Here is a 16,099-nt window from a genome sequence, read left to right on the forward strand (position 1 = left end):
CCTGGAAAAGTGGTAGAGTATGGCCCCAAAACTTGGGTTCCTGCACCGACATGGGAGCATAGAAAGAAGCTCTTAACTCCTGGCTTGGATTACCTTAGGTCTGGTTGTTGTGGCCATTTGGGGAGAGAACCATTAGTAGAAGACCTCTCTCTGTCTCTCCTCTCTTTCTGTAAAATTTGCCTTTCAAATAAAAATAAATAAAAAGAATAATACAAAAATAGTGTTCATCCAGACCTGAAATCCTCTTGTACACACCAAATCATCAGTTCTCTTTTTGTTAAGATTTATTTATTTTTATTGCAAAGTCAAATATATAGAGAAAGAAGGAGAGACAGAGAGGAAGTTCTGTCCAATGATTCACTCCCCAAGCTGCCATAACGGCCAGAGCTGAGCCAATCTGAAGCCAAGAGTCAGGAGCCTCTTCCTGGTCTCCCATGCAGGTGCAGGGTCCCAAGGCTTTGGGCTGTCCTTGAATGTTTTCCCAGGCCACAAGCAGGGAGCTGGATGGGAAGCGGGGCTGCTGGGATTAGAACCGGTGCCCACAGGGGATACCTGCACGTTCAAGGTGAGGACTTTGGTTGCTAGGCCATGGCGCCGGGCCCCAAATCATCATTTCTTAAACTAAATAATCAACAGTCTGTTCTTAGTGATGGTCTAGATGTTTGTGTGTTTGGAAGTTTGGTCCTCAGCATAATGGTGTCATGACATGGTGGGGTAGTTAAGTAGGGCTGAGTGAGAGCCACAAGACTCTCTTGTTGGAGTAACAGAAAAAAGATTAGTAAAACACTAGTAAACTTAAACTCCTAGTAAAAGGTTAAAATGTACTCATCCCAAGATATCCTCCTGTGTTTGGCTTCAGGATGCTTCCCCCTCCCAAATACTAAAATCTATGCGTGTTCAAGTCCCTTACATACATACATAGTGTTTGCATGTAAACTTTAAATCATTTCTACACTATTTATAATATGGAATACAAAGTAAATGCTTTGTACGTAACTGTAACACTGTATTGTTTAGGGAAAAATAATTGGGGCAGCTGTTATAGTACTGTGAGTTAAACCACCACTTGCAATGTGACAGCCATATGAACATCTGTTGGGGTCTTACCTCCTTAGCTTCTGATCCACATCCCTACTAATATAGCTAAGAAGGCACTAGAAGATGGCCCAAGTATTTGGGTCTTCACCACCCACATGGAAGATCCAGATGGAGTTCTAGGCTTCTTACTTCCACCTGGCCAAGCTTCAAATGTTGTAACCATTTGGGAAAAGAACAAAAAGAGAAAATCTCTCCTTTCTCTCTCTCTCTCACACTTGCAGGGGTATGTGTTTGTGTGTGTGCGCATGTGCATACACGCGCACATGTCTCCCTATCTCGCTTTATCTGTTTCTCAAATTTAAAAAAAACTCTTAAAAGCATTTGAATCTATCCAGTGCAAATGCATTATTGTTATTTTCACATTTTGAGGGTTGAATTCATGGATGTGAAATTTGCAGATACGCAGGGTTGAACATGCAAGGTGTCTTCACAAATTTCATGGAAAATGGAATCTAAGGATAAAACACATTCTGTACGAATGTTTTACAGATCTCTTTTTTAACATTTTAAAAATTGTGCACAAACATGAGAATTGAACACTAAAGATTTGTAACTGCAACAGATTACAAAATCAGAAAAATATAAGACAAATACAACAGTATAACCGATTGTAACAGATGAAGTTTTATGATAAGGAATTTGTCTCTTCCAGTGTGCTGAAAGTAAGTGATACTACAGCCACAACCCTATTGTAGTGGGAGTGCCAGGTGAGTCTGGGCATCAGGTTAAGTCAGCTCTCCCACCATTTTTCCTATTAGAAGTGTATCAGAGAATGATGTCATCTAGACTGACCTGGCAGTCACCTTTTCTTTACAATTCAATCATCAGGGAGAAACAGAGATCACTATGTAGGGCAGGAACAAATAAAAATCTAGAGGCGGGGGCCTGGCAGCGTGGCCTAGCGGCTAAAGTCCTCGCCTTGAAAGCCCCGGGATCCCATATGTGCGCCAGTTCTAGTCCCGCCAGCTCCACTTCCCATCCAGCTCCCTGCTTGTGGCCTGGGAAAGCAGTCGAGGACGGCCCAATGCATTGGGACACTGCACCTGCATGGGAGACCCGGAAGAAGTTCCTGGTTCCAGACTTCGGATCCCCAAGCACTGGCCTGTTGCGGCTCACTTGGGGAGTGAATCATCGGACGGAAGATCTTCCTCTCTGTCTCTCCTCCTCTGTGTATATCTGACTTTGTAATAAAAATAAATAAATCTTAAAAAAAAAATCTAGAGGCTGAAGGGTTCATTGACTGGTTGACCTTGTCATAAAGCAAGGCCAACCAGTCAGTGCAATTTCGGGTGATCCAGAAGGTATTGAGACCCATTTGTGTTTTTTACATATAAAACTGAAGGCATGAAGTTATGATGCTCTGGTGGAGAAGGGATGATGCTCCCCAACATGGATTCCAGGAGTCCCAGTAATAGACACCTCTCCAAACTGACAACCTCTCCTCCACCCTCAGGCCAACTGCCATTTGCAAAACAGCAATCTCTCTCATGAACCATCGTCATTTAAAAAATAAATTCTTGGGAGGGAACGACAGTGAACTACAACCCCAAAAGTGGATCCTTAATTCTACAGTTGTAAGTAACATGGTACACTGGAAGGCAAGAGGGAGAGATTGGAGGGAGAAGTTAGCCAAGAAGGGAGGAACAAGTCAAGGAAGAAAAGTCAGAGCTAGCTCTGTTTAGACAGAAACTACTTAGTTCCCATCATTTGGTAGCTAACAGAGCACTCCACATAGGCTTCTCAGCTCTCACTAAGTAACAATCCACTAATGCCATTCCCACAGCAAATAGCAACATGTGGTTAAGGCTACTCTACACACACACAGCCTGTGTACCACTGAGGCTCATCTAGTTGATTCTAAGTAACTAAGAAATACTAGTCACTTCCTGTTTTTTTCTTTCCAAACATTCTACTGAAAAGTCACTGATGTGGTACTTTCAGCAGAAGTTGCATAGAATGACAATCATGTCTCTGATTATCAGTGGCCACTGCCACATGGTCCTAAAAGTATTCCAGCCGGAGGAAGAGCAGAGATGTGCCCGTTGCTGGGAGGATGATCACAGGTGCACTCAACAAGGGCTTTACCTCAGGCCAGCAGCAAAGAGAGATGTTCGCAGCAAAGTTCACCCTTATCCCGGTGAGGGATGCATTTTGGAGCGAATACTATTCCAGAAAAGTAAACCCCAATGAAATCATCTTAATAAACCATTAGTATAAGTGATAAAAGCAGCTAGCATGCATTGTAGTGGGCACATGTGAGGAAGGATTAACCTTGCTTTTTCTTGCTTTGCCTCACAACTCCTGAGGTGAGTGCTGCTACTGCACATAGCAGTACTGTCCATCACATCTTAAATATTTATATCAGCCACCCCATGCACTGAAACACTAAGACAGGATTCCTGAAAATGTTGTTAACACACTCTGGAACACGTGACAAAACTGAGCTCAGTATGACATGATCCAATTATTCATTTACAAGTGATTTAGAAAATGCCCAAAAGGCACAATAATGTTTATTGATGACATGTGTGAGAATAAAGAACTTCTTTTAAAACAAGGATACTGTATTAGTCTGCTGGGACTGACACAAGATATCACAGCTTGGGGGAACTTAAAAAATACAGTTTATTTCTGGAGGCCGAATGATGAGACCAACAAGGTGTCAGGGGGATTGGTTTCTCTCAAGACTGCTCTCTCTTGATCGAGTAGATACCTCTCACATGGCCATCCCCAGATCCCCTGGTATCTTCTCCTGCTCTTTAAGTCTATATAGATCTGAAAGGCAGAGTGACAGAGGTATTTTCCAACTGCTGGCTCCCCTAAAAGTGAACACAAGGAATTCCATCTGGGTTACCACATGAGTGGTGGGGGCACAGGTGCATGGGCCACCTTGTGTTGATGTCCCAGGCACATTAGCAATGACCTGGATCAGAAGTGGAACAGCCAGATTTCAAAACTGTCCTTACATGGTATGTTGGCCTCTCAGGCAGCAGCTTAACCTATAGCAAGCTCTCCTCTTTACCTCTTCTTACAAGATCATCAGTCAATTGGATTTGGGCCCATCCCCAAAGGCCATGCTAACGTAATCATCTTTCTATAGGACGTAGGGCTAATCATTCTCAATGTGTAGATCCCAGGAATTGAAACTTCCAAACACGAATGTTGGGAAATACATAATTCAGCCAGTAATAAACACCAACGAAGCACAGTGGTTACAGAAGTTGAACAGCCACAGCCCCTGCTGCAATCCTGCAGATCACGTCCATTCTGCTCTCTATGATTGTTTGCTGAGTTTCTTGATCATTTCATGGGCATGTTTTAAAATCTGAATTATGGTCTCAAATCATAAATACATGAAGCAATACATTTCCCGCTGATGCCAAATGGGCTCACTCTCTGGCAGTTTCTGATATATGGGGTATGCATTACTACCATTGCTAAATGTGTTTTGATTTCCCTTTTGGTGTCTTCTTTGACCTGTGGGTTATTTGAAAGTGTGTTGCTAAGTTTCTAAATGGGGAGGGATTTCTTGATGGCTTTCTGTCATTAAATTCTAATTTCATTTTGCTATTATCACAAAAAAAATACTTTGAAAGATTTCAACTCCCTTTAAATTGTAGAAATTTGTATCCCAACTCAGCTATGGTCTTACATTTGGAATTAAAATAATTAAGTTAACAGTGGCATAATTTAATGCAGCTACATTCACTATGGCTAACTGGATTTCAATTATCAGTTACTCATAAGATTGCTTAAGTTAGTAAGAAGCAAGTTGAAAAAAATTTTTTTAATTAAGTGAAAGTTTGGTCACTATTCATGGGAAAATGGACAAAAATATATTTTTAGGAAAACATGTTTCTTTTTTTATCCAAACTGTTGACTTAGGCAGTCTGGAAACACTACAGTCATATCTCAGAATTACATCATTTTTTAAATACATCCCATCTCACAATTTCTAAACTAAATGGCCAACTCATGCACTTTTCCTCTGAGAATCGAGCATTGAGAGATTACAATAACAGAAAAAAAGAGTTTAAAACTTACTCTGTAGGTGTTTCCATTATGGCTTAGCTGGTTCAGCTGCACATGTGACACCAGCATTCCAAAGTTGGGTGTTACTTCAAGTCTTGCCTGTTCCATTTTCAATCCAACTCCCTGTTAATGCACCTGTGAAAGCTATGAATCATGTCCAGAGAAAATACTTGGGCCAATACCTTCCATGTGGGAGACATAGCTGGGATACTGGGCTCAGAGTTATCGCCTGTCCCAGTCCTAGCAACTGTGACCACTTGGGAGTGAACCATTAGGTGGAAGATCTATGTTTCTCTCTCCCCCCCTAAACAAATTAAGTCTTGCCCATGATAATCTGAACTGGACATGTGTGCATTATGTCTTTAAGAAATATGAAGGTTCAGTCTTCAGGGTTATTTTTTAAAGACTTATTTATCTTTTTTATTTGAAAGGCAGAGAGAGAGAGAGAGACCTTGCATCTGCTGATTCACTCCCTGGGTAACCATAATGATTGGACTGAGTCAATATGAAACTGAATGCCAGGAGCTTCTTCCAGATTTATATATATATATATATATATATATATATATATATATATATATATATATTCATATATATATATATATATACATATATTCAGGGTCCTAAGGACTTGGGCTATCCTCTTCTGCTTTCCCAGGCCACAAGCAGGGAGCTGTATGGGAAGTGGAGCAAGTGGGACTCAAACCAACACCCATAGGGGATGCCGGCAATGCAAAGTGGATGATAAGCCTGAAGCTACAGCCAGATTTATATTATAAAAATCTATAGAGAATAAAATTATAAATATTGTTTCAAAAGTTTTCCAAATACATATCAGAACAAAAAAGCAGGGCAAACACTTTTATATTTCTAAAAATGAGGGTAATTTAAAACTACCAAAAAAAAAAAAAAGAAAGAAAATGACCAGGCCTGGTAAGATGGCTTAGTGGCTAAATCCTCACCTTGCACATACCAGGATCCCATATGGGTACCCATTCACGTTCCAGCTGATCCACGTTCCATCCAGCCCCCTGCTTATGGCCTGGGAAAACAGTAGAGGATGGCCCAAAGCCTTGTGGCCATGTACCTGCCAGGGAGACTTAGAAGAGGCTTCTGACTAATGTTTTTTGATTGGCTCAACTTGGGCCATTGAAGCCTTGGGGAGCAAACCAGTGGATGAAAGATCTTCCTCTCTGTTTCTCCTTCTCTCTGTAAATTTGTCTTTCCAATGAAAAGTAATAAATCCTTTTTTAAAAATGCTCGATGCAGACTATCTTAGTTCAGTAAAAATCAGTTAAGCACAGTTTCTTCAAAGTTGTTTAAACACAAATATCCAGGCATAAACTGTTTAGATGACTTTCTACTCAAGAAATTCACCTGCATATTATAAGTTACATATATTAAAAATTCAGCCAACCACATGCCATCAGCAGTACTGTGCATGTGGAACTACTGATGGGATTACGTTCTTGCTGGTTTAAGCATTCTTCAGATGAGCCTATGCTAATGAAAATTCTCCTCTCCGAAGATTCTTCTGGACCATTCTTAGAGAAATCCTGATTCAGAGCCAGCAGCAGATCTGCAACTGGACATTTTTGAGGCATTACACTAGATTTCCTTATACAGTTCCTTATTAAAAATGGTTCAAATTCCAAACCGAGCCTTGGGAAACCTAGCATAACTGCCATGACTCTTTCTATGGTATTACTAAATGAACATCAGAAGCTTCTTGCTTCTATGGCATCCGGCAATGGGACACGGAAAGACAGAGGCAGTTTTTGGTTTTGACTGTGACATTGGAAAGGCAAATAAATCCTCATCACACAAGTGAGGGGCAGAGCCTTTTGCTCTCAATGCTGATAAAATATTCTTATGGCAATCTTTCTCATACCAAATTAGCCTGCAGGTACTACCCTGCTGTATTCTGGATTAGTCTACCTTTATAGCAAAATCTTGTCAAAATGACAAAGTAGAATGGTTTTCTAGTGGTGAGGTACCCTTCTCTATGGAAACTTCTCTGTGTTGATTGATAGAGCATTAGAGGAAAGGACCATTAATTGATTTGTAATAAATAAAGCAAAGAGTTCATTTATGACCAGCAATAGATAAAGACAACTCCTTTTTCACTGGTAAATTCCTTTAATTAAAATGTATAAAAGAGCCCAATAATAATTAATTAACTTTCTAACAAAAACACAACCTTGTTAAATCAATTTCCACTGGCATGGCCCAAGTTAAAGGTCACACAGTGTAATTATCATAATAAGAAACAACTAAAAAATGCTAAAGTCAAATGGAAAACACCACCAAATGTCACACAGTGGTAGAATGGGAAACTTTGAGCCTTACAATCAGTTGACCTAAAATAAAATTCCAGCTTGAAAATTTCACTTTTTAAACATTTCAACAAAGACCTCTGGGTCTCAGTTTTCCTATCTCCAAAATTTGCAAACCTCTGCCTTTCAGCAATGACATAACAAGTACAAAATGTCCGTACACCCGAAAAAAGACAAAAGTTCTTTACTACACAGCCATTCTTATGAATATTGTTTAGAACAAACCCCTAAGAGCAAATGATTTTTTTTTCTCCATGACCACAGCAAACCTACAGGGCAAAGCAAAAAATTTATATGATGTACTTTCTTCGGATCTTTAGCACTTCAAAATACCCAGATATGTTTTTAAAGAATAAAATTGTATCATAATGTCCATAATTACATACTGGCTTCTTCTGTTGTCTTTACCTCATAAAGGAACTAAAAGCAAATGGAATTTCAAAATGCATTTACAACAGATTGAGACACAAACCGAAGGCCTTCCCATTACCTTGATTTCTTTTGCTGCTATGTATTACAATAGTAAGCACAACACTGGTGCTAGGGATTAAGCACAACTTCAGCCAAAACCAAGATGAGCCATTAAAGTGGCAATGTGAATGCAACCTGGACTCCAACAGTTAATTGCTCTTGAATTTCCCTTCTTGCAAAGACAGAATTGGTGCCAGGAGACTGCAGATGTAGGAAATAAAAGTTTCCACTTTCAAAAAGACAAGAAAGAAAAACAAAGAGAGAATCCCAATCCTACACACATGCTTCTACCGTGGATCCTGTCCGTCCAAGAATCTGGACAAAGTGTTCGAAGACCACCCAGAAAAACAAAAATAATGACCAACTGTGTAGCTTGGGCAGGGACAGGTAATGCCCATTTCCCTCTCCGACGAGGCGCATCAGGGCAATGAGAGGGAAATGTGTGGCTGGACTTGAGCAAGCAGTGTGACAAGCAATCACTGCAACTCAAAGGATAAGGTGTGAAAGTGGAAAAGAACAAGTGAACCCAAATGGTGTCAATATGTCATTGATTCCACTCAGTGGAAGGTCCAAAGAGGCAGGGTTTTGCTCTAGGTCCTTCTGTTTCACTAATTTTTTTTAATTATTTATTATTTAACTTCATTAATTACATTGTATTATGTGACAGAGTTACATAGATACTTGGGTTCTCCCACCCCTCCCCAAACCCTCCCACCATGGTGGATTCCTCCACCTTGTTGCATAACCACAGCTCAAGTTCAGTTGAGATTCCCCCATTGCAAGCGTATACCAAACATAGAGTCCAGCATCTTATTGTCCAGTCAAGTTCAACGGCTTCTTTTAAATGATTGATTGAAAGGCAAAGGGAAGAGACAGAGACAAACTCTATCTACAGGTTCACTTCCTAACTGGCTTCCACAGCCGGAGTTGGGTCAGGCTGAAGCCAGGAACCTTGCACTCCACCCTAGTCTCCCACTAAGGTGGCAGGAGCTCCAGTACTTAGGCTATGCTTTGCTGCTTTCCCAGGCACAGGAACAGAAAGCTGGTGAGCAAGTGCAGCAGGCAGAACTTGAACCAGCATTTTCATCAGGAATGCAGGCATCCCAGGCAACCAACAGCTTAACCTGAAACACCACAAGAGCCATCCTTTCATCACTGACTTTTAAGCAGCCACCTTAAGTAAGATAAAGGAGGAATATTTATTATATTTTCAGATAACTTAATAAAAACTGGTACTGATATACAGCTTCATTTCTTTTCCTCCAAACACACAAGTACCATACTCTTTACTTGCACAACTATGCAAGAAGGGTATTGGAACATTTTATTTTCTATTTTACAAATGAGGAAACGGAGACTTACTGCAGTTAAATCATTCATTTGATATAACAGAGCCAGTGCACAGCAGAGCTGAAATTTAACCTCAAGTCTCTAATCTTCTATCTTTACACTTTGCTGAGAAACTGGGAGAGTGACAGGCATTTAAAAGATCTTGCTAAGGAAATAGAAGACAATACTTGAGAAATAACTCCACATGAGACCCAGTGTGCCTGTCTGGTTATCACTTTGTCTACATGAGTGTCTTGAAACATGCAGCCTGAAGAGATTTGTGAGATGGCAAATTTTTCCAACCACGTTGCTTTATAAACCTAGGACAAAATGGATAATGTTCGTCCTTTCTCTCCAGTGCTCACAACCTCCTGGAGTAAATGCAGTGCCATCAGATGTCAGATTTACAGTCTTTTCCCACAGTGATGTGCCATTATCCAGCACAAAGCAAGCAACGGTTAAATATATTTTCTTAGACATGCAACCACTAAAGCACTCCACAAGAAAACACTACAGAAGCTGAAATCCCAAATCTATTCAGTAGTCATCTGTCTACATAAATGTTGGGGCAGGTGTTTGGTGTAGTGATTAAGTTGCTGCTTGGGACATGTGCATTTCTCTTCAGAATACCTGGTTCAAGTTCTATTTCTTTTTCTTCCAATGAAGCTTCCTGCTGATGTGTGTCTGGGGAAACAGCACATACTAACTTAAACACCTGGCCCCTTGCCACCCACATGGTAGACTTGAGATCCAGGCGCTTTTCTTTGGCCTGGTCCAACCCTGGCTGTTACAGTCATTTGGGGAGTGAACCAGCAAATGGAAGATTTGTATAATTCAAATGAAATAAAAATATAAAGAATCATACAAGAATGTAATTTTTCCCTAGTGTTGTGTTACTGCAGATTCCTCAACCACAGAAGACATACCCAAGAAAAGTGTATCAGTGCTTAGAAACAATATGGACAATCCAAGGATGTTTTGGATTCCAGGGTGTACAAATCATGCAAGTATCTCCCCTCACTTTGAACTTGTCAGGGCTAAAGCTCTCTCCTCCTTCTTTTACGTTCTCCCAAACAAGGCTCTGCCAGGCAGCCTCTTTGCTCATTCTCCCATTCTCTTCCTAAGTTAGAGGAAATTACTGAGGCGACTTGCATCTAGAACTTGTAGTTCTGCTCAAAGGTCCAGCTCCTCGTTCCTCTCCTAAGCAAGTTGTCAATACAGCTTGAATTTCCAAGATCCAAGGTAAGAGATACCGCAGCCAATCCCACCAAATGGTAGGTAATGGCAGGCTCACAGAAAAAAATACATATATGAAAAGTTTTTCAAATAGCAAAGGAAATCCACATTTAAGCATATGCTCAACTTCCTATGCCAATAACTTCTAGACTTACAAAACTGTACTTGCCCCTTGGCATCTAAATATCACATTCTTCGTTCAACTCTTACATTGAAGTTTCTTCCTTCCAACTAGATTCACAGCTGCTGAAATTTTCACCTAAAACTAGCTTATTTTCAGAACTTCTAAAAAGCCATGTACCATGTCACAGGCCATCTTCTGACTTTCTCATTTGAAAAATGTATCTTTTTCTGATCATTTCCACTAGTTTTCTTTTTTCCCCACACCACACCAAAGGTAAAAACCCAGAAGGTAAATAGGCTGACCCAGAAGGCAAACTGGGAAGGAACTAACTCCAATCAACACTACTAAAGTCTGGTAGTCAGGGATGTGCAGGATTTTTCCATGAGATATAGCCTAACAGCTTACACTGGAACAGTTCAAATACCTCCTGCTAGCAGCATTGCAGCAGCTCACGCCATATGTACTGAAGCCACCAGCCAATGCATCTGATGGCAGTGAGAATCTGCACATTAATGAAATTCCCTCCCAGTGCTGCAGACATGCCCACAGCTTTATTTCTTTTAACATTCTATTAATGCTTTTCAGGCCCAGAGTTTATGGCCTGTGCTGATTTTTTGGATGGTTGAATTACGCCCACCAAGACAACATAACATCCAGACAGCAACCCCAAGGGTAATGTGAGGAGGATTTTTCTGATTATGTCATCAAACAGGAAACCTCATGGAGACTCTGGGATTAATGTATTTTCCACTGGAGCTGAAAGCAGGCAGGATGTAGTCACGGGAAGGGAGAGTGGGAGGGAAAATTCTGCTAGAGGTGGAGGTCGTGTCTTTCATATGGCATTTTAAAGAAATCATTCCTATTTACTTACATGCTTATACCTCCAAGCAAATCGAGATAGTAAAGCTTCAGTCTTAAAATGTAGAGCAATAAGTGACATAGTACTGGATCTGAATGTACCCCACAAAGAGTTTTTCAAAGCCATGGCATCATTCTTGCTCCAGATGGCATGGAAAATAATTTATAAATGACAAAAGTTCAATGAGTGTATGGCAGCTGTTCAGTTCCAGCTCTTTGGCCACCCACTTCAGTAGAACTGAGAGCTTTCCATCAACTCTTGTCTCTCAGAGGGCCTTCAAACAGCATCAGAACATGTGTACAATATGTTCTCAGAAAGGAGCTGGCCAAATATGAAAGATTAGAGAATCAAGTGAAATAGAAAATAGAAATACATACTGTCTTTCCTGAAATCCCTACACCAAGTGGGGACTAAGAACAAAGACTTTTGCAGTTTTGAAACTAAACACCATATAACCCCCTTTGGTTCTTTCTTCCTATCCACCCACAGTTTCCTCTTCCATACTAAGACATAGCTGAAACTTAGACAACGGTACTTTAATACCATAGAGTCTGTATTTTACTTAATCCTCTGTCCTCACCTACTCTTACAAATCCATTTCACCTTAACCATGGACCAACTGTTATCTATCTTGAAAGCTAGTGCTATTCACTTCACATTTTTAAAAATTTTATTTATTTTAAAATTTATTTTGAAAGCCAGAGAGACAACATGAGAGACACACAGAAATATCCCCACATTCGCCAAGCGCCCTCAACAATCACAGCTGAACCAGGACAAAGCCAGGAGCCTTGAACTCCAACAAGGTCTCCCATTTTGCTGACTGGGAACCAAGTTCTTGAGCCATCAGCGCTTCCCAGGGTTACTGATGCTACTTTGGAAGTGGAGGTGTGTGTCTTAGCAGGAAGCTCTCTATGAAACTCGGATTTGAATGTAGGCACTCTGATGGAGTATGTGGGCATCGAGGTGTTAATTACTTCAACCCTCCAGTTTACATTTCTTTTCTGAGCTTCCAAGCAAAACAACCCAGACTACACATGGCAAAAGGAACCCGATTCTCTTACACAGGAAAAGCTGCTGAGTTGCTATTCATGTTTTGGTAAATCATTCACAAAAAGAGACAGAGGTGACCTGAGATGAGTATATTAACTAAATTATTCAGATGATTTAAAATCAAAATGGCCTATACAACAAATGCAGTCTAAACAACTTGCCACTGTCAAAAGAGGCAATTCCAGCCATGGCAGCAAGCACAGTAGGTTAAGTTTACATTTAAACAGAGATAACTTTAGGGATTGTAAATGTTGTCAAGCCCACACATGGGACAGACTCCTTGGCACATACACTTCATTGACAACTGAAGCTTTCTAAGGTTCAGCCCAGCCAGGTTTGCACTGGAATAGAATATGGAAGAAGAAAAGCCCTTTGTCAGCTACTAAGCACAGGAAGCTAAGATTGTATCGATGGAGGTAGCCACTCACCCCGACTCCGGACACAGATCCCTTGAAGGGGCTCTTGGGTCCATGAGGTGAAAGACGGCTCCTTCATGCTGATAATGGGCAACCAGTCTGGAATAAAACAAAATGAAACAGGACATAATCAGAACGGCATCTTGACTAGGGCAATACTAAAATTTTACATGTAGCATGTGAAGATAAATGAAGATTTTATAACCATGGACAACTTTTCCAGAAAAACCAGTGCCAGCTGAAAACCAATTGGTATTTCAAATTCAAATTCAACGGGTGGAAGGCCTTGTCCACTCATTATTGCTACTAAAGTCCTTAATTACATCACTTCTAAGCTGTAGTTTAATCAACACTCTCCCATTTGTCAACAACTGAGAACCAAGAAGTATGAAGGAAACCTGATCAAATATTGGAAGGTTGGAGAGGGCTGACCTAACCTTCCACATCCTTTTTTAGGCATATGTCTTCTCTATTTCCTAGCTGTTACTAGGGATGACAGATCAGCAATGCTGAGTGGAGTTTTTTCCAACAAGTACAGGCATTTGGACACTAACCCAGAGCTGGGTAGTCGATACAGAGATTTGGCAAGTGTTAAAATTATTCTGAAGATAGTATAAAGATTATATTTCATAGCAAAGAAATTTTATTCACTGTGCAAAGTATCTCTAGTTAAACAAATTATTCATAACTTGGGACTGAATCCCTTCAATAAAACTGTCAGAAACACAAGGACCCATTGTCTCTTTTCTTCTTCGCCTTAAGGAACTTGGACACCCTGCCACCAGACAGCCTGCCGAACCTCCCACTGCCTTCAAGGGCGAAAGTCTGCAGGACACTCTCCTGACTACTAAATGAACTTAACCATGGATTCTGTAATTTAAGACTCCCTGCACAAGGAATTCATACAAATTAGTTTGAGTCTGAGACTGCTGCAGGCCTGGTTCACTCGCCGAAAGTACAAGGGATCAAACTCAGCAGGGCCAACGGTGTGTTTAATGAAAAGAGAATTATTTAGAATAGAGATTCTGTATATACCACAGCAAGCTTGATCTGCTCCTGTCCCACAGATGCTAAAGTACTCCACAAACACCAGAACTTCTTCTAGCAGTGAGATCTTTGATGGCAACAATCCACTTCATAATGGTTTAGCCCCCCAAAAAAGTTTATAAAAAGCAGATTTTGCAGGGAAAGAAATGTTCCTTACCAAAAGATGTCTAGCTTAGCCTTCTTAGAGACACAGGGCTACAAAACATTTGAAATATGGCTACTCTGGCTGGAAAAAAAAAATCTGATTTTTCAGCTTTATCCACTATGAATCCACTACATATGTTTTTAAAGATCTATTTTATTTTTATTGGAAAGTCAGATATACAGAGAGGAGGAGAGACAGAGAGGAAGATCTTCCATCTGATGATTCACTACCCAAGCAGCTGCAATGACTGGAGCTGAGCCAATCTGAAGTCAGGAGCCCGAAGCTTCTTCCATGTCTCTCACACAGGTGCAGGGTCCCAAGGTTTTGGGCCGTCCTCGACTGTTTTCCCAGGCCACAAGCAGGGAGCTGGATGGGAAGCGGGGCTGCTGGGACACAAACCAGCACCCATATGGGATCCAGGCGCATGTAAGGCGAGTACTTTAGCCACTAGGCTACTGTGCCAGGCCCTGAATCCACTATATTTTAGGTTTAAATAATCACATACCATTAATGACTACCATAGAGGACAACATACTTTTAAAAAGTGGGATTGGAGGACAATAAAAATCAATACTTGAAATTCAAGGTCATAATCAGTTCAAAATCCACAATGGAAGTTGGAATTAAATTTAATAAAAACAGACAAGGTGGGTAATGGGCTGTCAACATTTCTGAGATAACAATGTTAGGAACCAAAGTTTAACACAGACACAGACACACACAGACACGCATACACACAAGAGGGGCATCAATTTGAAGACCTCTGTATTATAAAAGGGCACGTCATTTGATTTTTCAAAAATCGAAATACTTTTCATACAAAAGTAAGATTTTTTTAAAGAACATATATTTTTTCAAAATGGAAATCAGGCCGATCAGTGCATATTTAAGGAGAGGAAAGTATAATCTGAACAATGTACTCTTTACTCTAGTGGTATTGTACGCTCTTCATTTAAGAATGAGAAGATTTAAAAAAGGCCCTTGTCTAGCACTTTTACAATTTGCATACCTGTGCCTTGACAGACAGAACACTGAGTTGATTTTGTCAGGTGTAAACAGTGTCTTCGCACTTCCTGGAGAAGTGTGCCTTCGTTATTATTCAACATTTAATTAAGTTGTAACACCCGACAAGATCTGGCGGGGACTTTTAGAACACACTGTATACAATCACCGTGACAGACAGAGCGATCAGGGCTTGCTCCTGTAAGCAACATCGCAGGCAGGAACGTTGGTACCAACAGAAACAAGAACAGCCCAGCAGGATGAGTGTTCTGTGACATGGGCGGATCATGCCCCACAACGCAGAATGACTATGAGGAAATCCCCTCTTGTCAAGCCTCAGTTTTCCAATTAGAAAAATGGGGTAGTAATACTTAGTGTGGTCTGTGCTGAATGGAATGTCTTGCATTTGGAGAGCATTTGGATGTGTATGAATGCTGCCAATCCTGCTGCGTCTGGGATCCATCCTCCTTCTCTACTGATATTCAAGATGCTGTCACCTCCAACACAGATCCAAAGAAATAACCACTTCCCAAGAGCCTTTCCAAGGCTTACAAACAGCTGTTTCTCTTTTCTAAAATGTTGTCAGATGTTAGGTTTTCTTTTGTGGGAGAGACTAGTGAGGCAAGAAGTAGGCCCAAAGTCTTAGATGCAAGATATATATGTATTTAAGCTTGCAGGGAACTCAGATCATGCAATCTAATTCTTTAACTCTCTTCCTTGGGACATATGCCCTGGAAGGGGGAAACTGTTAGTCCCAATTTCTCAAAAGTTTTTTGTTGTTGTTGTTTGTTGTTTTTTTCTGTGCTTGCCCTGTAATACAAGGTTGCAGCAAAATTGACATCAGCATTTTCTTGGGGTTCAGGCATGTGTTCTAGCAGTTTAAGACCCCATTTACAATACTCGCATCCCATGACAAAGGTGCCTGGATTCTAACACTAACCCCGTTTCTGA

The 16,099-nt window shown here is 40.7% G+C and overlaps 1 long non-coding RNA gene across 2 annotated transcripts in view; it reads right to left on the bottom strand.

Moving 5' to 3' along the window:
• LOC131480963 (uncharacterized) overlaps positions 1-16,099 on the bottom strand; it is a 154,284-nt gene that overhangs the window by 125,714 nt on the left and 12,471 nt on the right. For both annotated transcript variants that reach the window (XR_009245920.1, XR_009245921.1), the window contains exon 2: positions 12,967-13,053. This is a non-coding gene — a long non-coding RNA (uncharacterized LOC131480963). The remainder of the gene's footprint in view (positions 1-12,966; positions 13,054-16,099) is intronic.

The sequence above is a fragment of the Ochotona princeps genome, chromosome 1, assembly GCF_030435755.1.
Source record: "Ochotona princeps isolate mOchPri1 chromosome 1, mOchPri1.hap1, whole genome shotgun sequence".
NCBI classification, from domain to species: Eukaryota; Metazoa; Chordata; class Mammalia; order Lagomorpha; family Ochotonidae; genus Ochotona; species Ochotona princeps.